This window comes from Papio anubis, chromosome 4 (assembly GCF_008728515.1).
Source record: "Papio anubis isolate 15944 chromosome 4, Panubis1.0, whole genome shotgun sequence".
NCBI lineage: Eukaryota > Metazoa > Chordata > Mammalia > Primates > Cercopithecidae > Papio > Papio anubis.
The window spans coordinates 95,317,940-95,341,504 of record NC_044979.1 but is presented as its reverse complement, the minus strand read 5'-3'; the positions used below and the strand labels follow the sequence as shown (position 1 = coordinate 95,341,504).

The 23,565-nt window shown below is 40.3% G+C and overlaps 1 non-coding gene and 1 pseudogene across 1 annotated transcript; one reads left to right on the top strand and one right to left on the bottom strand.

Moving 5' to 3' along the window:
• The first annotated feature begins 12,576 nt into the window (after positions 1-12,576).
• On the top strand, positions 12,577-23,317 carry LOC110742841 (annotated as a pseudogene).
• LOC116274844 lies at positions 17,743-17,968 on the bottom strand. Its single transcript, XR_004183602.1, has one exon. It is a non-coding gene; the product is annotated as a small nucleolar RNA U3 (small nucleolar RNA).
• Positions 23,318-23,565: the final 248 nt, after the last annotated feature.

Genomic DNA, 23,565 nt, shown 5'->3' with positions numbered 1-23,565 from the left:
GTAGTTTCATTTTTTTGAGGACTGCCCAGGTGATTCTAATGTACAGCCAGCACTGAGCATCTTGAGCTAGAACATAGCAAGCATGGAACCAGTATTTACCTTTGGAAGTCAATATGTTCCTACTAAAACTTGACAAGAATCCAACTGCCAGTGTGCCATGGCTCATGAATTGACACAATTTTCTTATAGATAAGAGTAGGGGGAGAGACAATAACAGAACACTGACTTCAACATAGCCAAAGTCCTCTGCAAATTCCATTTCTCAGAAGAGGCAATAACACAGAAAGTTAATGGACACCATTTGGTGCTCCGGTGGACTTGCCGCCAGAACAGCTCCTAGTGAGAGGAGTTGAGAGAGGAACTGGCCACGTGGAGTCACAGTGGGCAAGCTCAGGGTGTGCACATGCTGCTTTGAAACCAGAGTCAGGAGCACCTGATGGTCTCACCATTGCGATGGCCTCTGTGACAATTTAATAATGAAAACATGGGATTTTCTCAGTGAGAAGGAATCTTTCAAAGTTTGAACTTTAAGAGGTTATAATGTTCCAATCTTAAATGAGTCGAGTGCTTGCACTGGGCAACCACAGGGAGTCTTACGTGTGAGGCTTGGGACCATGTCTGCAATGGATTCACATTGCTTTCAAGTGGCCTCCTACTATAAATAGGGTAACTTGTGTTCTAGTTATCTATTGCTACATAACCATCCACCCCAAACATTCGGTGGCTTACTATGTTGTTCTCTCTGAGTTCTGTGAGTTGCCTGGCTCAGTCGGCTAGTTCTCCCTTGGTTCTGTTACACAGCTGTGGTCAAATAGTGGCTAGAGTCTTCTGAACCCTCAACTGGACTGGACACCCAAGACGAAGCACTCACATGGCTGGTTAGCCATTAGCTGAGAACTCAGTGAGAACTGTCCACTGTAGTGCCCATGTGAAGCCTCTTTATGTGACTCAGTTCCAAGAGACAGGAAGTAGAAGCTTCCAGTCTCTGAAATCCTAGGCTCAGAAACTGGCAAATGCTGCTTCCACCATATTCTATCGGTCAAAGCAGTCACAGAGCCTGCCCATATTTACAAAGAAGAAATGAGACATAGACCCCATGTCTCAAGGATGAAATGTCAAAAAATGTATAGCAGTCTTCAATTCTCCACAACTTGTGAGTAGATTAGCCCTTCTTATTCTCAACACTGTATATTTGAGCTTTAAAAAGATATTTTTACATGGTTCTCTGATAGCAACTCCCACAGCAAATATAAAAGGGCAATAACTATACTATTACTCATTGCAGATGCATTGCCTGTAAGTTTGAGTTGTTTTTTCCAGCAGTCAGGATGAGTTGGTGTCAAGCATCTCTTCTCTCTGTTCAGTCCCCTTGGTGGCCAAAAGCAAACGTATGCAAAGACAGGTAACCAGGGTGAGAAACAGTTAGTGAACCACGGCACAGGTCAGAGCCACACACAAGGGCCAAACCCATAGCTTGGGCCTTATAGCCACTCTAGAATTTTCCCACAAATTGTGACTGTTGGAATTCTGCCAACGTCAGCCCCACAGTCCGTAATGATCCAGTGCCCAACAGTTTCTGCATCACTAAATGTTTGTGGGCTCAGAAATCAATATTTAATCACACTTAGCCAGAGCCCAATATTCTGTGCACTCAGCAGTGTATGTTTTTGGTTGCTGGGTATATAAAAGTTAACATGAGAAGCAGAACATTCGTTAGAATGAGCTGCATTAAAAATATTACCACTGTGGTACAAATCACTGTTAATGACATTTATTGGGTGCTCATTTTACAAGGGTCCCACTCAACCAAGAGTTTTAAGATGGTACAAAGGAAATGAAAGACAGTTTTTTTTTAACCTCAGAAGCTAATGTTTCTCCTTTTTTTCCCTCAGCCCTTCACTAGAAACATAACAGCTGGATTACTTCCCAAAATCTTTGTCAGTTTTAAAATCCTGTTCAGAGTAATGGGAATATCAGCTACACCTGATTTCCTGGTAGGCAATTGCTAGTTCGGTGAGGAGAGCATCGAGAGACCAAATAGGCTTTCTCAATACTCAAACCTTCCGAACTGTTTGAAAATCACAAAGATCTAAGAATCCTGATATTACAGTCCAGTCCAGGGCTGGTTGGCACGGGTGTTTTAGGCAACATGCTAATGAGGTAAGTCCAGTCTTCAAGTGCCTTAATCCAAAATTCACATAGCAGGTCCTATAGTTAAAACATAAATGAGGGGAGTCTGTGTGAGGAAGTGAGAGTAATTAGTACAAGGGCTCCACTGTGCATAGCAAACCCACCCAAAATTCACACTGCCCAACTGCAGATATTGACATGGAGGTCAGTGGAAACATACACACTCACAACTGTGGAAGTTATATTCTGCAACTTTGCCTTGTTTCTCTACATAAATTCATCCTGAGGAAGAGAAAAGTAGGTCTCCAACATCCCAGGAGATAAACTAGTATGATTGGGTAGGGCTTGACCTTCTCCTGTTGACCATAAACAATTTCACAGGAAATCAACATCAGACAAGACCACTCCATGGCCATGTTAGAACAAGATGAAACAGGACCACTCGGTAACTACATCTGAACAAAACCAAACCACAAATACCAAAAATCCCTCTCTCCCTGCTTACGTGAGTGAGTTCTGCTCTGTTCCCAGTTAGAGCTTTAGCTTTGCTGCTCTCCCTCAAGATTTACTGACGAACATCCAATTCAGAGTGAACTTCCAATCCTTGGATCCTCCCCAAGTTACCCAACTAAAGCCCAGATCCTACAAATCATTTCCAACATTCTCTTACTGAAGCTTGCCAGGTTCCCCGTGGAGAGATGAGTAATAAACACAACTTTTTCAAGTACAGGTATGGTCCTTCACCAGAGAGCATTGACAAGAAATATAGATTTGGAGTGAAGGTTGGAAAAGTAGGACCATGGATGTCTTGCCTTTGGGGCAAGACATGATGGGGCACTATTAATAGTGTAGCATAGCTGGTGTTTTAGTCAGGGTTCCCCAGAAAAATAGAACCTATAGGATACATAGTGAAATATCAAAGGGGGCTTATTAGGGGAATTGACTCACTTGATTATGAAGGCTGAGAAATCCCATGATAGGCCATATGTAAGGTGGAGAACCAAGAAAGCCAGTAGCATGGCTCAGTTCAGGTCTGAAAGCCTCAGAACCAGGGAAGCTGGTGGTGAAAGTTTCAGTCCAAGGCTGGAGGTCTTCTGATGCAAGTCCCAGAGTCCAAAGACCAAAGAACCTGAAGAGTTTACATTCAAGTGAGGAAGGTCATCCCAGTCTGGCAGAAAAATAAAGTTCACCCTTCTTCTGCCTGCCTTTTTGTTCCATCTGAGCCCTCAGCTGTTTGGATGGTGCCTGCCCACATTGAGGACATATCTTCCCCACTCAGTCCACCAACTCACACATCAATCTCTTCTAAAACACCTACACAGGCACACTTGGGGCAGCCCAGTCATTCTAATCTAATGCAAAGCACCCTGGTTTCCCTTTCAGCAAAAGTATGGGCTCAGTGCCTACTGAGTATTGGGAATAATTATTGCTTTACCAGCTATCCGAGTATTCCTTAACCCAGCCAAGGAGGCATGCAAAATCAACCACCACAACTGGAAAGGTGGCTATGTAGCCATTTTCTTCCAGGTTGCCATTTTACAACTGCATAAAAACATCAGTACTACCATTGATACAATCTGTATGAGTCTATGTAAACATTGGCTGTGCAGTTGGAATCTGCCTTCACCCCTTAAAAAGTAGATGTTCTCTTCAGTCCAAATTGGGTTTCTTTACACGTATAATCTCCACACTTTACATGCTATGATGTATCTTTATACTCAAAGACTTCTATATTTTTCATTTTGAATACAAAATAATGACACCCAGACTCTCATTTGAAGATTTGTGGCAGACTAGAGCACCACCTGTTCTTGATGTTTTTTTCCCAATCAATTAAGCATTTAAATTGTTTCTCATCTAAATTGAATTTGTCTTTTTATAAAATCCTTTTTCTTTCCCACAGCCATCAGCCATATCTTTGTAAGCAACTGTTTAATATGCCTAAGAAACAAAAGTGTAGTTGTAGGGAGGTGGAAATTAGAGACGATAGGATAGAATGGTGAAGAAAAACTGTAACCTAGTACTAGACCTGGAACTCACCTTGTACAAGGTGAGCTTGGACAGGACCCTTCTCCTCTTTGGACTTTAGTTTCCTCCTCCATAAAATGAGGTGAAGATGAGGTCACTAAATTTTCACAAGGTAAAATTGTCACTGTACTCTTATTGCCCACTTTCACTTCCTCATGTCTCAGAAGAAGAGCAGGAGCCCCTTCTTCATTCTAAGACTTTCCCTTCCATTTAAGACCCAAGTTCATCCTCCCTGGCTTCCATCAGGATGTTGTTCTTTCTTTGAATCTTTAATTCCTTTTTTTTTTTTTAATTAGCTTCTTCCCTTTTTCTACCAAAAGCCCAGCTCCCAATTCACTATCAAGAACCACTAACCACACCTGTGGTCTGTGGCGCACACCTGTAATCTCAGCAGTCATCCAAGCTGAGGTGGGCAGATAACTTGAGGTCAGAAGTTTGAGACCTGCCTGACCAACATGGCAAAAAATTCACCAGGTGTGGTGGCACATGACTGTAATCCCAGCTATTTGGGAGGCTGAGTCATAAGAATCACTTGAACCCAGGAGGCAGATGTTGCAGTGAGCCAAGATCGCACCGTTGCATTCCAGCCTGGGCAACAGAGGGAGACTCTGTCAAAAATAAAAAAAAAAAAAGCAACCAATAACAGTTGACTTCTATGGCTTCTTTCTCCACAATTCAACTAGTAGATTGCCCACTGGTTCCACATTCCTTCCTTCACAGCAGATCCATTTGAAATCACCCCAGTTTTTAAGTGACTGGGAAAACAGGAATCAGAGATTCTGATGGCTCAATTTAGACTCAAGGAAACATTTTCTTTTCAAATGCACATGTGTTGGAAATGAATTAACACAGCAGCATTACAAGGTATAGTAATCAATATATAATTGTGTTCAATTACTTGTTTGAAGCAGACCATATTTCTATTTTTCCATTAAATTAATTAGAAGCTTTAATGAAAACCTGTTTGGAACACATAATTTGCACGAATTCAATTTTTAAAATTGAATTGGCATTTAAGCAAGTGGGTTTTTTTTTCAACCAGCTAGCAATTCATTTCTCTTGGTTTATGGTTTCATTTATGGTCGATTTTGTTAGACTAGAAAATTATGGTAATTTAGCTCTTCCCTAAAAGAAGCTAGATGAAACTTACAAGGCCTATGCTGGTGAAAGATAACAGAAAATCCAGTTTTTTGTAATTTTCTTTAAGATAGAAAGTATGGCATTTACCCATACCTATATTTTGGGTGTTATCCAAAATAACAGGTAAGGAAACTCTAGGTTTGTCTCCTCTGCTCCCACACTAACCAAGCCCTGGATCTACTTTCCTGACAATACTGAGAACTACGGAATTGGCAATGAACAGGACTGGCCAAAGCTATAGCAGCTTTCAAATTGCTTTTAGTAAATAATCTCATTCTATCCTCATCACCCTGGGTAATCAAAAGGGGCAGATAAGCAATCGATTTTCTCTTCCCAGTTTCCTAGTATCATATAAAAGATCATCTTCCTCACCTTCATTCATGAATTCCAAAGACATTTATTGTGCATTTACTGTATGCCAGCAGCTGTTCCAGGTCAGTGGTTCTCAAAGTGTGGTCCCCAGACCAACACCATCAACAATACCTGGGAACTTGTTAGGCACATTTTCAGCCCTACCCCATATGCCAGACTTTGAGAATGGCTATTCTAGACTTTCAGCTACAAAGATGAGTACTCATGTCGTGGCTTCAAAAGATAGACAAGTGAATAAATCACAGCAGTATAATGAGCTACATCCACAGTAATAAGAACATAGAAGAAAAGCAAAGTGAGACAACCAATGGCATTCAAGAGAAGGCCCACCGACCTAAAGCATGCTCTGTGAAGACCACAAAAAAAGGAGTAGAACAAGCAAAAGCTCTCTAACCAGGTGTGGGGTCTCAGGTAGACATCTACCTCCCTGGGTCCCAGGGTGCTCACCAAGGAAGCGATGGCCACATCAAAGGTGCTGAAGCAGAATCTAGTCCAGATAGATAATCTGTGAAGCTCCTTCCATGTTCTGTGACTCTCTGCCCCCATTTCCAAGGAGATTATGGTCAAATCTGAAGTCAAACATCAAGAATACATGAAAGGATAAATGAAGAGGTTGTTGTGGTTCATTTTCTTTGGGGAAATCTTCTGTGTGGATGGAAAATGAGAACCAGAAGAGCCTTTCACTTTGTTCAATACCAGTCCCTTATAACACCAACAGCTTCCTATTGGGTAAAAATGCAGTGACCATCCTCATCTTTCTGACCTTGGCTATGAGAAAAGGGGCCTGAAGACCTTTCTGTAGTGTTCCTCCATACGGACTTCCTGGTGGGACACTCCGTGCAAACGTAAACACATATTCCTTAGGAACAGCTGCCATCTGGATAGTGCTTTTCCATTTGGAAAGTGACTCATCTGTGTTATCTTTTTTATGCTTATCAACAGTTCTGTGATCCAAACCTCTCTTTCATTTCTCACTAAGAAAAAAACTAAAAATACTCTGAAGGAGTGGTGTTATGAGTTCAATTGTGCCACCCCCTCCAAAAAAAATCATTCATATGGGGAAGTTGTAACCCCCAATGCCTCAGAATGTGACTGTATTTGGAAAAATGGTCATTGCAGATATAATTAGTTAAGATGAGGTCATATGGAGTAGGGCGAGCTCCTAATTCAATGTGGCTGGTGTCTTTATAAAAGGGAAGATTTGAGCACATATGTGCACACAGGCAAAATGCTATGTGACAGATGAAGGCAGGGATGGAGATGATGTTTCTGCAAGCCAAGGAATGCCAAAGATGGCCCGCAAACCACCAGGACTGAGGCAAGAAACATAGGTCAGATTCTTCTTCACAGCCCTCAGAACGCATCCTGCCCACTCCTTCATGTTGGACTTTGTTCCTCCAGAAGTGTGAAATGATAAAGTTCTGTGGTTTAAGCCACCCAGGTTGTGGTACTTAGTTACGGCAGCCTTCACAAACTAACACAAGCAGATTCACCAAAACCTCTGAGGGGCATTGGGCACCAATGGCTTTCGTGCTGCCCCATTGGAGAAGACACAAAGAAGAATCAGTGCCCCCCAACTCTGCTGCAGGCCACATGAAGCTCCCGTGTCTCAGGGACTCCTGTCATTAGCAATGATGCCCAGGCTCATACTCAAAGGAAACAGCAGAACTGGCTGGCACACTGGGGTGCTTGAGGGACCTAGCAGTACCCGAGAAGGAAGAATTCAAGTTGAAGGGAAGAGGGAGAGCTGAGGCTGCCACTTGTCTGGGAAGGTGTGTGACAACCTCATGCCCCATGGGAGTCCCATGAACATATTTGGGGGTCGTTACTTAGCAGGAAGCACAATTTCCCCATCAATGAATAGACTAAAAGTCACTGAAACAACCAGTTTAATCTGATCAACATTTTAATTAGGAAAATGACCCACAACTGTGAGTTCTCTGCTGGGATTGCTCTGTTCATCTTGGGAAAAGCAGTATAATCTCACTTCCTATATCATTAACAGAAAGTTGTTAACCGGAATCTTTTTGTGTCTGGAGAACACGGCAGTTTGGCAGGATTGCAGAGAGGATGGGAGGAAATGCGTTCTGAAAACATTAACAACTTCAGTCAGCTATTTTGACCACCAGTCAAGTATAGCTTATACAACTATTTCAAGATGAAAAATGGGAAATAAAATGAGAAAAGGAAAAAAGAAAAACTAAAACAAAATTATGATGTAAAAATATTGAGTCAGTCACTTGCAATTTTCTGTTTCCTAAATAAAATGTATGCTTCATTGCCAGGTAGGGCATTTTTTAATAATGCAAGATCTTGTTCCTTTTATAGAGTCTTAGAGCAGGGCCATAAAAAGGAGTGTGGGAAACATTCAGAGGGAAGCAACAGGCTGGATAACTAAGCTGTCAATAAACGTAAAATATATTATGTACGTATGTAAATTCAGGACCCCCCAAATCAGTTTGTGATCAGAGGCTCTCATGGAGCACTTGAGAATATTAACTTAAGTTCACAGCAGACACACGGAGAATGGAGATTCTGGTGGTTTAAAAGAAGATATAATTTACAAATATTATTAAAAGTATAACATTTCAGGGTGTGTATTAATTATATAGTTTTAAAAGATATTTGAAATTATTTAATTATAATTATATAATACTATAAGAAATAAATATCATAGAGGTTTTCATAACCCAGTACTGAAAACTTGCTAAAAACTATCAATTCTGGGTGTTAGAAATATTTGTTGCTTATATTATTCTTTGCCATTTTCTGTTTTTAAAAACGTATCTCTAAAGCATTTTTATAAAGATCTCTTATCCTCCTGTCTAACAAACATTCTGACTGCAGATCTGTCATTTACTAGCATTGTGAGTTGGGGCAAATGTTTTACTCTTTCAGCATTGGTTCTTCAACCACAAAGTGAGGTTCATGATAATGTAAGGTTACTATGAGGATTAGAAGTGTTGTATATAAAGAGGTGATAGGAATAGCAAGCATGCCTCAAATAGTGATTACTCTTATTCCTGAATCTCCTCCCCAGTGTATAGTCATTCAGCCCAGCCAGGAACACTTTGAACTCTGATGAGAAAACCTCACCTTCTAGGCCAGTCTGTTACGTTTTTACATTCTTCATTGTCAGAAAGTCCATTTACTGGTCTTCCTATAACTGTCACCAATGGTCCTTGGGGTTACAAAATTCTTCCACTCAACATTCTTTTGGCATTAACTTCAGCTAAGAACCTTGCACTCCCCTATACCTTTCCCTATCTCCAAAGCTTCTCTTTTCCAGGTTAAAATGTCTCAATATCTTTATCATCTTAAAAGACATTTAATTTTGAGTTCCTGTACCATCATGGTGAGTTTCCTCCAAGCATACTTTCTCTGACCTTTATCTCTTTAAATTGCAACACCTGGAGCTCAGAATGAAGCTGAACTTGCCTCTCCATCCCATATCTTTACTCTCAATCATGGATGGGCAAACATTTTTTATAAAGGGCCAGATAGTAAATACCTTCAGCTTTCCCACCCATACAGTCACTATTAAATTACTCAACTTTGCCATTGTAATGCAAAAGCAGCCATACCCTGATACATGGGCATGACTATGCTTCAATAAAAGGTTTTTTTGTTTTGTTTTTTTTTGGTTTTTTTGTTTTTTGTTTTTTTTTGCAAAAACAGTAGGCAGGCCATATTTGACCAACAGGTCATAATTTGCTGACCTCTGTGTTTGATGATATTCTCCCATAAAGAAGGAGTCCCTGTGGCCTTTTTCAATAGCTTCATCACACTATCATATATCTTTTGTCATACTTGCCACTGAGCTATGTCTCCAACAACATGGCATCAATCTGAGCGCCCTTCTAGGTGCAAAGAAGGACATAGATAAAAGAATAAGAGTTCGCCAACCTCATTGTTGGTACATGTAGCAGAGAGGAGCATGTCAGAACACTGCAGAACAGATCCTTACTGCCAGTTTCTGCACAGATACAGCAGCAACTAGTCTGCACATATCCATCCAGATGCCACCATAACTGAGCTTAACACAGACAGAAGTTAATGAAAGTTTTCTACAGATATGCAGGAGATTTGGAGATCACAAATGGAGACCTTTGCCTTCATCTGTTACACATTATCTTGATAGATTCAGTTCACCTCTCCAAACTGTTGGGTCGTTCTTGGATAATCATTTTATTATCTAAATGTGTAGAGTCACATCTGTTCTTCTCTGTTGTTTATAAATTATTTTCTTCATTATTCATAAGTTGTTTGCATCATTCAGGTATTTACATGGTAGTAATTAATTAGTTGCTAATGAGGCACAAAAAGTCATCCAATTCCTTTCAGCAGTAGCTCATAATTCAATCCAATATTTTTTGTTTACTCAGACTCAAGAATGCCCTTAATTAAGATTTGCTGTAATTTCCTACCTAGATGATTCAGCTTCTATAGCGTCACCACCCTATTACCAGCACGCAAGTGAAAAGAACACTGGAGTGTGAGTCAGAATGCAAATACCAGTCCCATGTCCGTTATTTTTTAATTGGAGAGCTTAAGTAAGCTAATTAAGTTCTCTTCAACTGTATCTCTTCATGCATAAAATAGGGAAAATAATACTTTCCCTTCCTTCCTCACAAGGTTAATTTAATTGTCAAACACGGACATGGATTTGAAGGTTATTTTCTCCGTATATGTAATGTGCTTATTATATAGAAAGATACTTACATATACTGTTAGCAGAGAAAGTAGGTCACAGACCAGTATTACCATATAATCTCAATTTTTCTAGAAAGAACCACAGAAAAATGTTAATAATGGTCATCTCTCTGTAGTAGAATCATGAGTGAAATTTATCTTGCTGCATTTTGCTTATTTGTAATTTCTGTTTTTCTACAATGAGAAATTACTGCTTGTATAAAAATAAAAAATCAAATTTTAGAACTGTTTATTGAATTATGAAATAACACATGTTAATTCTATAACATTAGCAAAATACAGAATTGTATAAAAAATCACAGATATTAAAATGCCCTTGCTGGACTGTTTATACAACCCAGAAAGAAGTTGCAGTAAGCCATCTCTAAGGCTGAGTTCTTACATCCCACGGTTCTTGATACTTGGTGAGTTATCCTAAGCAGCTGAATAACTATATGCATCAGTCAACATTTCTGGTAAATTTCCACGGCAATTTAAATAAGGAATTAAAACTACCATGGCCCATATAATTAGAGTTGAATCATAGAGAGCTATTTGGGTTGGCACTGCTAAAACTTCTGTTGTGATGCTCTTAAAATGAACAACAAATAAAAAGGTTGGTTTTTGGGGGACCTACATTTTAAATAATTTGGAATAAATAAATTTAAATATATAAAGAATATATTTTTAAAAACCAGAGTAAACAAGACACTAATTCCCTTAAAGAGAAGTGAGTTAAAGGTAAACTGAAAAAGTCAGATCTTACATTCTGTGCTGGAATTTTTTCAAATGGCTTTTAAAGCCTAGCTATTCCATCAGAGTCACAGTCACAAAGTCTAGCTATTCCATCAGAGTCACTCTAAATCAGTTTCTAAGATTAAATATGGATAAAAACACTAAGGCTAACGCAGAGTAATAGGAGCTTATATATGGTACAAACAAATTTCCTCTCCCTCTTGTATTATCACCAAATGGGGAACAGAATGAAATTTGTGATTGACTTTTTTAATAGAAGAAATGCACTTTTCATTCTCCTTACACCAAAAATCCCTGAATGGAAGAATTACATTGTGATCATAAATGCAGATAGAATCACAGCATTTTTTTTCTTTAATTCTTTTCAGAAGCCTTTCTGCATTAGTTAAAGCTATTAACTAAAAATAAATCCAAAGGGAGAAAATATTTGCAAATTATGTATCTGATAACAAACTTGTGTTTAGGTAGGGTGCATTAAGAAAAACCCTTATAACTCAATAAGAACACAAATAACTCAATTTTAAAATGAGCAAAGGATCTGAATAGACATTTCTCTAAAGAATATATACAAATGGCCAGTAAGCACACAAAAGGATGTTCAGCATCATTGCCCATCAGGGAAATACAAATTGAAACCACAATAAGACACTACTTTATATCCACTGGATGGCAATAATCAGTAATATGGAGAATATCATGTTGGCAAAGATGTGGAGAAATTAGAACCTGCATACTCTGCTTGTCAGAATGTAAAATGGTACAACCACTTTGGAGAACAGTCTGGCAGTGCCTCAAAAGATTAAACATAGAGTTACTATCTGACCCAGCAATTCCCCTTTTAGGTATTTACCCCAGAAAAATAAAAACTTATGTCTGCACAAAAATATGTCCATGAATAGCAGCATTACCCACAGTAGCCAAAAAGTGTAAACAACTCCAGCAAGTGATGAATGGATAATATGTATAGCCATACAATGGAATATTAGTCTGACACTAAAAAGAACAATGTACTGATCTATGCTACGACATGAATAAACCTTGGAAATGTGCTAAGTGAAAGAAGCCAGTCACAAAAACTACATATTGTATGATCCTATTCACATAAAATGTCCAGAATTCACGCCATTGCACTCCAGCCTGGGAAACAAAAGTGAAACTCCGTCCAAAAAATAAAAAGTAAAATGTGCAGGATAAGAAAATCTGTAGAGACAAAAAAAATTAGTGATTGCCTAGGGCTGGGAATTTTTTTTTTTTTGAAACGGAGTCTCATTCTGTTGCCCAGGCTGGAGTGCAGTGGCACAATCTCGGCTCACTCCAACCTCCGCCTCCTGGGTTCAAGAGATTCTCCTGCCTCAGCCTCCTGAGTAGCTGGGATTACAGACACCCGCCATCATGCCCGGCTAATTTTTGTATTTTTAGTAGAGATGAGGTTTCACCATGTTAGTCAGGTTGGTCTTCAACTCCTGACCTCGTGATCTGCCCACCTCAGCCTCCCAAAAGTGCTGGGATTACAAGTGTGAGCCACCACACCTGGCACTATACAGAAATCGTCTAACTTCTTTCCCTATCTTTATTCCCATTCTCCATACTCAAAAGTTCCACCTCACTTACCAACTATAGAGTCTCCAGGACCCACTCACTGAGGAGCTGGCTTCCTCTCAATCCTCAGTCTAAGGGATTTAAGATAACCCCGTCTCTGTTCCCATGGAAATACAGACTTCTTTTTGAGAAAGGAAAATGTCATTTGGATCTAAAATTAAGTATTTTGCTCATTCAGACACTGTGCTATAAATCCACCATCTGAGTTTATAAAGAAGCCATATTTATGATTGAGGAATCTCAGCAAAGACTAAGGTCAAGGTTTCAAGTAAGATTAAATTGAACACTCTGCTCTATCTTACGTGGCAAATTTTCCCTGTTACATATCCCTGTAAAGAGATTTGGATTCCCCTATGGCAAATTATTTTACTACGGAACTTATGTTTACCCATTTGAAATGTAAACCTTTATGTTTATATGAACATCCATGTCAAGATTTGTATCTACTGCTATAAACAGTAATAGCACAGGAACTGCTTTTTAATGTGCATGTAAGGTGTTACTGAACTTACAGGTTTATTAAATTATTATTATTATTATTCATTTCCTACCTAGCCCTAAGCCCTTTGCTTTTTAATACTATAAAAGCCCCTACACGTCTTCTGGTTTTTGAAATGACTGTTTTAAAACTGTTAACTGTCTGCTGAAGCATTTTGCTAAAGTTTGAATCAAAAGTGGTTCTGATATTGCTGAAGCTAAAATAGGAGGTGGAACTTCATCTTTTCTCCTACTCCAGTGGCCTTCAGCCCCTCTTCTCTGCAGACTGTCATGCCCATAGTCATACCTTAGACTCTCCTCTTGCTGCTAGATGTTGGAGAGAGCTGTCCATGCTATAGAGAAGATATTTACCAACAACTTGTGGTCTTGGCCACCCTTCCCCAAACCCTGTGAAACAAATATCTTGGGTTGGGCTACAGCATGAGGAGCACCTTTTCCCCATGATCTAGTAAGCCTCACACTAAAGCAGAGTATGAGGCCCAATCTGCATCTTGGATCTCTCCACACCCCAGGCAGCTACAAAGAAGAAAAAGACAGAGTGTGAGCCCACAGTGTTAACCTTTTTAAGTTGCATAGACAAGAAAGAGAGATGAAGAAAAGATGGGCAATGGTCCTACAGAATAAACCCTGGTCAGCTAACCACTTTGGTCACATGGGTAGAAGAGAGAAGAGAGTAAGTCATATCCATGAAATGACATCTTTTTTCAAATTGACTTCACCCTGAGTAAATGTGGCCTCATCAGTACCCTGGAATCTGCCGAATAGATTAGCATGTCTTCTACCTTGAGGAAAGGAAGAAGGGCAGGGCATAATGGAGCCTCCCCTCTCCTAGAGGTCTATGATTTAGAATATTCAACTTCTGAAATCCAATGAAACCAATAAATCCAATAGATCACTAACCTCCTTCAACACCTCCATTTCACTTCCACCATTCTTTCCCAGCGTTCTTGCCCCTTTGTCTCTCCATCTGACCTACCTTGGAATCCCCAGCCTTTGTGAAGACAAACAAACAGCTGAGTCGAGCTGTAGGAGACCACATTGCACAGATCGGCGACTCAGAGACACGTTGCACCACTTCTTTTCAGATTAACACCTTCTTCCATTCCACACAGATGTTTTTCCAACTCTCCAACACTCTTATGAGCCTTCTTCCTTTTTTTCTATCCACCACCTTTTCCCCTAGCAGATGTGCTTGACTCCCTCTCTACAGCAGAAATAGGCCTGTGAAGGAAAAGCTGGTGAAGTTGATGAAATTCTTGTATCTGAACCAGTTGTGCTTTCTTCCCTCCAGTCTTGCAGAAGAAGCTCCTCTTCAAACCACTAAGCAATATCCATGTTGTCTCTGAGTAGCATCTACTTATGCTTTTGTGATGTTGCTAAAAATAGAAGTCCTGATCTTACTGTATGTTTGATGTGCACTTCTTTTACTATGAAGGAGGACAAGCATCTTTTAAATGGTTTTATGTACATTGAATCTTCTTTACCAATTCCTTCCAACCAGCATTTTTCTCTCATTCTTTTTCACATTCTTTTTCTTTCCTTGTTATTTTTCTTCCTTTCTTAGTTGGCCCTCTATGTTCTTTGCTATATTTGAGCACTGTCTATTCTCATTTGCTTTCTTTCCACCTTTGCCTTCATTTCTGTGATGGTTTTACCTTTTTCTTACATTTCTTTGTTGAGTTCTTCCAGCTTACATTTTATCATCTCCTATGTCTCACTACCTTTTCCTTGGGCTCTTACATATCTGAAGTTCCTGTTTCATAAAAGCAGTTGCTTTATTGATTATTTTTAATTCACACAATATATATGCAGTGTTTATCTGCTTCAAGGCAGTATTTTTCTCATGAGTATTTCTTGTCTAACATTTTTTTCTGTTCCTTCTTCCCTTTCCCTGTGGTTCATAGTTAGGTGGATTTTCACTTTTTGATTCTTCATTATTGAAAGAGATAAATTTTTTCAGACCAATTCTTTGCAGGTGCTTTCTGGGAAGAGACCAGTGCCAGGCTGCAACCTGGCTAGAATTCCTCATCCCCCAGGGTTTTGTGAATGGTGATGATGGGCAGCGGTGGTGCTTTCTCACGATAACAACTTTCTCTTCTCCCCTGATGTCATAGAGATGGTCCATTTTCTCTACATACAACCTTTCTGTGGGACTTCTCATTTGGCTCTGCTTTCTCCAATTTTTAAAGGCAAATAGTGTGCAGAAGCACCTCTGCCCCTTATCTGTGTACCCTGTTGCAGTGAGGGTTTGGGGTTTTGCACCTCAAGGAGTACTCCTTTTACCTTTGATGGCTCTTTGAGATCTGCAATCTCTACATTCTCTCTCTCCATTCTTATCAATTCTTACCTTCTCTGTTATTGCTTTGGGAATTTACAGCTCCTTACTTTAATCATAGTGGAGTTCATATTTTTGGTTTTTGCATTCATTTTTTGCCTTTGGATGATTTTTGGGAAAAGCTAGAGGAAATGCCAAATATGTGCTTTAATATCTAAGGCAGGTCTGTCCTTTTATACTTTCTCTGAAACCTCGCTCTGTGTATATTTTCAAGCTCTTCTATTTTTTCCTCAAGTTTATGTAAGGAAATAAAAAGTCTCCCTGGTATCCCTTGTACTTAATGTCCTTATCTACCACTGTGTCTCCTCTCATTCACTAAATATTTATTAAATGCCTACTATGGATTGGGCATAGCAGCTGGTATTAGGGTTTTAATGTTGATCAAGGTCAATGTCACCTCTGCTCCCTCTGAGCTTTTAATCTGGGAGAGAGAGAGCTGAGAATCAAACAAGCAATACAAATACTTTAAATTCACTCTCCCACCTTTCATTTACTTTCCAGTTCTCTGTAATCAAGCTTCTGTCCCTCAACTCTGCTAATATTGTTCAGACAAAGGCACCAGAGAAAATTCCATTAACAAATCCAGTGGAAGATCTTCAGTCTTCAGCTCACCTTTCTCCTCCATGGGGCAGTTCACCATTCCTCTCTCATTGAAACGTACCCCAGATTTCCGTGACCTCTCATGCTCTTTGCCCTTGTCATCTGCCCTTGATTTCTCTGTCTACTGACAGATCCTCCTGCTTCTCATTAGCAGCGGGTATTCTAGGAGCACTGCACTAGCCAGCATGGAGGAACATGGAGATTCTGAGCTGACCCCCAGCTGCAGCAGGCTGCGCCCCGGTAGTGTTCACAGCAGCTGTGCTCCCTCACAGGCCCTTCAAGGGTGGCTGGATGGGCACCCACACTAAGTATTTAGAAATGATGGAATGAGGGACAGGAGATGACATCCAAGTTTATACAGCATTCTTGGTTTACCTGGACCTCATGGAGAGTAAAAGTTGGCATGAAGTCAATTGTGTGTGAGAATGGCAGAACTACAGCTCATCTGCCTTGCACTGAGCTAGAAGGGGAGGGGCTGCAGATTGCAGTGTCTACCCCCTTCACTGCTTCCCTCAGCCATAACCACTCAAGGGAGATCTTGAAGGCATCTTGGAACACAAAGATGTTCCAAGTGGCATTACTTTTAATAGCCCAAAATATAAACCACCTAAAAATTTAGGTCAGGAGTCAGCAAATTTTTTCTATAAACGATCAGAAAATAAATATTTTAGGGTTTGCAGGCCATACTGTCTCAGTCATAACTTGTCAACACTGCCGTATGTAACACAAAGCAGCCACAGACAATATGTAAACAATATGGGTATGGCTGTGTCCCAATAAAACTATTTATAAATGTGGTACCGTTGTTTGCCATCCTCTGGTCCAGGAAACAGTCAATAAAAGGATATATATGAATGATACATTAAGTACTCTTTGAAAATTAGTAATGAATATTATTTAAAACATGAGAAAATGTTATATTAAATAAAAATTGCAAGATACAAAAGCATATGAATGGCTGTAATCATGACTGAAATAACACATCCAGCACAGGATAAAAAGATGACAAAGTCAATCAAATTACTCACTGTGGTTGTAGTAGGATGGCAGGACAGTAAATAGATAACTTTGTCTTTTCTCAATATTTGTTTTCATTTGTATTACTTTTATAATAAGAATTTTTTACCTTAAAAAAATTGTTTTAAGTGGGTATGCACTCCAGAGCTTTGTTCTTGGTCCTTTTCTCTTTGCATTCTGTGTGTCTTCCCTAGATATCTTCCTGCACCCTTACAGTTTACTCTACTTTCTATGACAAACAACAGTCAAATCTATGTCTTTAGCTCAGGCTTTTCTTCTGAGCTCCAGATTCATATTTTAGCCACTTACTAGACCTCGATACCAGGGTGTCCCTCCTTCAATTCCAACTAGACAGATATAAAGCTTCAAAAGTAATAATATTTGAAGTAATAACTCTGAAGTAATATCTCCAAAACAATTACTAAGCCAATATCCCCCTGCCTGGTTTACTGGCTTTTCTGATTTCTGCTTTGCCCAAAACTAAAGCCAAGCATTTACTCTAAATCCTTGCCATTTTCTGATAACTTTATATGTATTTCATTTATTTTTCCTTTTTTCTTCTTTTTTTAACTGGGACCACTCCACCTGGATTCTCCCCTTCTTCCTCACCGAAAGGAAGAGGAGAACGACCATCAGTGGCAAGTGGCAGTAGCAGCAAAGCAACTCCACTAGCCAGCTTCACACTCAGGATCACCCTGCACCTTCTCCTTGTGGGTTCTGCTGCTCTTCTGCAGCTCTGTACTCATTCAGAGAAACTTCCCTAGTAACAAACTATAGAATTGATCCATGAAGTATAATCTCTCAATGTATTTTAATTCTGCTCCCTGGCCTCCAAGCCCACTTTGACTGCCTTGGTCTAATCCCTGGTTGTTCCAGGCCCAGACGACTGCCATCGCCTCTCAGCTGGTCTTCCTGACTCAGTCTCACTCCCTTCCAGGCAATATTTCCACCAATCTCAGGGTGATCTTCCTAAAATCCAAATTTAATCACAACAGACTCCTATTTAAATCCTTTAATTCCCCCTGCTCCTTCTTCTGGATAAAATAGAAACTCTTATCATAATTTTAAAAACCTTGCATGATCTGGCCTCTGCCTACCATCCCAGAATGATGTCCTGCTGCTCCCCTCTGTCCCCTGCCCTATACCTTACGTGCTACTATGCCTCATTACTCCTTCTCAAACCCACCATGACAGTTCAGCCCTGTACCATCCAACATGCTTTTTCCTGGGATACACTTCCTGAAATATTTCTTTTCCTGGATCACACTTCCTGTATTTTTCTAGCTACATGTATCATTCTACAGGATTCACCTCAGTGGCTCCCTCCCTGCCGAAACCTGGCCTGCCCCACAGCCCACCTTACAACCTTGTCTCCTCTGAGCTCCTGTTTTATATCCTAGATGCATCTGCCCCATTGCATTGAAATTCAGTATTTGTTCATCTGGCCTTTGACTAGGCCAAGAGCTTCTTGAGGGCAAGGACAGGGTCTTACTCACCACTGCACACTTAGTATATTCCAAACAGCCTAGGGCTTAAATGCTTGTGAATGAATGAAGGAGCAAGAGATTGAATGAACTGTAGTGAGATTATGATGCAGGGAACAACCCACACTAGTCAGTGGGGAAGGCATTTTGTAACCTTGGTGGTGTTGAAAGATGGGAAATACAGTCTTTCTCTCTGGCTATTAACTGATTTACAGCAGATCTTTTCTGAAGTGTTAAAAGTTAAATCAATTTCCAGGAAAACATGACTGGTGATGTAAAATATGTCGTGAGGGGAATATTTTCCCTCCTAATACTTTCCATGCACATGAAAGGGAAAAGTGCCCCCACCACATATGCATGATGCTGTCATCTAGAAGTTCATGCTCTCATGTTTCTCTGGGCCCTTATGTGCAGGGTAGCAAATGAGTATGTTGGCCAGGGATCAGTTCACGCACAAAGTTGGCGTGCTCTTTGCTGTGTAATGAGTCATCTCCCTGTCGGTACCTGGTCAGCCCCAGCTCTGAGACAAAGCAGATAGGAAGGGACCCATTTGACATACATCCTAGATGTATCTGTCCCATCGTGTTTGAATTATACTGTACTGATCTGGCCGGGCATGAGGAATAGTGCTCCATTTAGGCATGGAGTCACCCCTAGGGCCCTGTCTACTATAAAAGACAGCTATTGGATCCTGGGAGTGCCCATGATGAAGCCAAAAGAGGTATCAGGCCACACACATAAGGAATCCATGGGTGTTGAAAAGTATTGATAAGATGGACATTGTGTCCTATGATGGAAGTCCCACATGAGAGCAAAGGCAAAACCTAAGGCCGTGGTCAGAAGTCAAGGTACAGGTTCAAAGTGGACCCCAGGGAGCAGGCAAGGCAACAGCAGTTTCCTTAAGAAACAAAACATACACTCAAGACAATGGCAATATGGTATTGATCCTGGTATTTTTATGCATATAGATAAGGACTGTGTACTGAACATTGTTTTGGTTTTGGGTGCCCAGAACCATTTCCTCATATGGTAGGTAATAGAACCTATCTTTCCAGTGGAAAGTGTATTCCTGTGACTTGAGTGAAGCTAACCTCACCCAGCCTTGACCCCACGGTGGGCACATGGCCCAGACCTGACCTCACATTCCTCCCCAGGATGCTGGGTCTCCAAGGTGATTGATTGTAAGTGCCAGGCCTCTGGCAGCCATGTTGCTTTCCCGTCTGAAGGATGAACAGGCAGAAACAAATACAAGTGTGAGATGCAGAGAGAGTCAGAGACTGGAGAAGAGCATTTGACCCCTGAAGCAAGAAGCAGCACTGGAATTTCTTTTTAAAGTCTGAATTGGGTGTCTGTGGCTTGCAGCCGAAGGAATCCTCCCTCTAGAGGCCAACGCGTGTTGCTCTTGAGAGGCGGGCGGACTTCATCGATGCTTGGGGCTGGATTTGCAGTGTGAGCAGGACACCAGATCTTCTGAGAAATTTTCACAATTCTCTGTGTGACCACCACATTTTATGCTGAGATTTTGTTTCCCAAAAGATAAGTCTAGATTTTTAGTCACTGTTGTTATATTCTTTCCTATGCCTTTGTGTTCCCCATCCTTATCACACTCATGTTCAACCCTCTGAATGAGAGTATAGGAAGGCATTGGCTGTATAGCAACTTTAAGACCACTTGAAGCCACCTATCCAAAGGATACTAGAAGTCATCCTCTGAATATCCAGGGTGTTCTTGCTTAGTGGAGGGCAAGGGACTCCTAGACCAGAATTACCTGTGATCTGAGAAGTCAGCCTAGGTCTGATCTCCCTTAGAGTTTCATTTCACCCTGAAACTAAAGCTGGAAATAGAGCTCTCCTTAGTCCTCCTCCTGCAGGATCACATAATGGTCCTGTATAATTAGCCTGAAGACATTCCCTGCTGTTAGTTTATCACAAAAACAAGCAGAAAGCACTAGAAAGAAGAGTAGTTATTTAGAAGTAAATAGCAAGGGAAGGCTGGAAATGTTTGATCTCATATATAGATACGGCTTTGTGTTCTCCAAGTAATTACTTTTGGTTTACTTTTTTCGTAAAGTGCATTGAGATTGGAAGGTTAGTAAAAATGAACAATAAAATTAGGTACTAAAAACAAACAAGGCTCTCAAGGGATAGAGTCAAATAAGAGAGAGAAAATCTTGGCCCTACACTAGTTGCAAAACAGAGTTTTGTCAGCCCCTTCGATATTTGTCAGACCTTCCCTGCTAACACCAAATGAGAGAGGCGATCTCAAAGTTTGGGTCAAAGCCTTTGATTTTCAGATAAGAGATCACATCAACTTTCAGAGAAAATCTCAGATGTCCCTGATATTTCTTTACTATAAAACCTCCTCCAAGGTCTCGATTCCAGAAACGTTTGAATCGCATTTCTGCAAGGTACAAATTAATAGCCCTTACAAAGACTGTCAGAGATTTCATTTTAAAACACTATTAAATGTAGAAGGTGGTAGCCAAATTGGAGAGGATGTTTGATCCTCTCCCAATTTTCCACTGCTGCAAAGCAGAGACTCATAGTAAATCATTCTTTGCTGTCGGTTCTCCCGTTTTTTAAGAACAAGAAATCATTTTAGAAGTTTTTCTCTTTTCTTCCTTGCAAGAGCTTTATAACATCGGCACACAGCTTGTGAAATAGAGGGAGAGAATGGAAACCACATCCGGAAGTAATCATCTCACCAGCACTGTAATGGATTGTATGTGTTAAAGGGGCCGTGGACTAAATTAGCGTGAGGGTATTTCATAAAAAGTTATGTAAATCTTAAGTGGAGGTAATGCTCTTCTCCTTAAACTTAGGGATGAGGAACCGGTAGGCCCCAAGACCTTGCTACAAAACAGTAGCTTTGCTGCTTCTTGTGCCACTAGATTAAACAGACAATTGGAATGAAACTATCACCTCATATACTCACATAAACTAAGTTTTATTGTCAACCTGGACACACTGAAAAGCATGAGACTAATGGAGCCAAACTTCCCACAATTGTTCAGTCAATTTGCTATCCTTCTATTTTTTAATTTTTGGTGGGGGAATAGGGAAGAGCAAAGTTGCCTTTTTCTCAGCACCTACTCAGTCTGTAGATAATAGAAAGTTCTTATTCCTTTTAAACTTGCAAATGAGATTCTTTATCTCAGAGGCCCAATCACCACTCCAAAGAGAATATTTTTATTTTCAAGAGATTCTGCTTTTAATTGGCTACTTAGAAAGTCTATTTTAGAAATAGACTTGCTGGAGTTAACTTGTTCTATATGGTTCAAAAAAGAAAAAAATCTACCAAAAGGAAAACAAAATGGACATTGAAATGCTGTTTTCAGGGATCATAATACTTAACAACTTGGGGGGTTGAAGGAAATCAGTCCCCTTTAATATCTCAGTTCACACTTTGTCCTGTTAGCACTATGCTAGTCGCATTGTGCTCAGAGGCAATCAGACACCTGCAACGATTGCTTTTTAAGCACCACAGAACTACCTGCAGTAATTTGGTTGTTTTCAACCATTCTCCAAATAAAAATATCCCTTTAACCCAAAGGTTCAGAGTTTATGAGTTTTTTTGGTTTTTTTGTTTTTTTTAAGAAACTAAGATACACATTCCCATGCATTTTTATCACCTTAGGCTAAAAATATAACAGAAGCAAAGACTGAGAAGGAGCTGGAAGAAATTAAGAAGAGTGCTTTCCAACGTTTGGAAATTCCTTGACAATAATGCACATATAATGTATATGCAATAACTCTGCAGTAAAGGAAAAGACATAAAGAAATGAGGGACTGCATAAAAGCCTGGGCAATTCTATGTTTTAAATAATAAGGTGAAACAGCAAAATGTTTTGTTCTATGTGGTACCCGTTCAACTGTAATTCTATACTCCACGTGATGTGAAAATCTAAGTTTGAGCAAAGTTGGCCTTCTTTTTTTCTTTAATCCACACTGATATTGTGCCCAGAGATGGGGCTCTAGCTGTTGAGAGACTGGAAGAACTTCAGGGAGTGAGTGATCGACTCATCACCGAATCCTCTGTGTGCCAAGAGGATCACTTTGACCCTGAAGCCATTGCAAATTGTTGCTTCTTCTTGTAAGTAGCGTCTGCCCCCAAGTGGTGAAAGTGAAAGGTTGCTTTTACATCCCAGGACACCTTCCTCTCGCTTCTAGGGCAGCAATTTTTATAGCGACTGGCTCCCTTTTACCACCATCCTCTTTGAACTACTCTTTGTTCTTCCCTCCCCTCTGTCCTACTTCCCCCTTTTCCTCTTCTCCTTCCTTTCGTCTTCTTTCTGTTTCTTCCCCTCTACTTCTTCCTTCCCCTTTGCTTTCCTGAGCCCTCCACTGTATTATTCAGTGGCCCAGACCCCCTGTCTGGGGGAGGATCCGGACTCTAATTTAAGGAATTCAGAAAAAAACAGTTTCAATAAATAATTAGCGAATAATCACTTTAAGGGATAACAACATGACATCGTAGATCCTGAACCAGAAATTGAGAGACCTAGCTTTCACTGGCCCTTGGCTCTGTCCCAGAAATAGGATATGGATATGACATGTTTCTATGCAAAGCAAGAAATCTAGGCATAAGCCCAGCTTCATAGAGAACCAGGAAACAGAAAAACAAAATGGGTTCATCTGCCCTCTTTTTAAAAAAAAAAAAAAAAAAAGCAGTAAAGACACAGAATGCTGATCCCACCGGCTCCCGCTGAGCCACTCCAAATACATGCAGTCTAAGCAATCGAAAACCAGTGCTCATATGGCAATACAGCCTCAAGATAAAGCTCCTTGTTTCCCTCATGGTCCTATTACAGGCAGCCTGTCATCCCTTAAGGCCATCCTGAGCAACCAGTCCACCCTGGACATCATTTTCATCATGTCACATCCCTATCCAGAAATCTTCAAAGGTATATTGCCT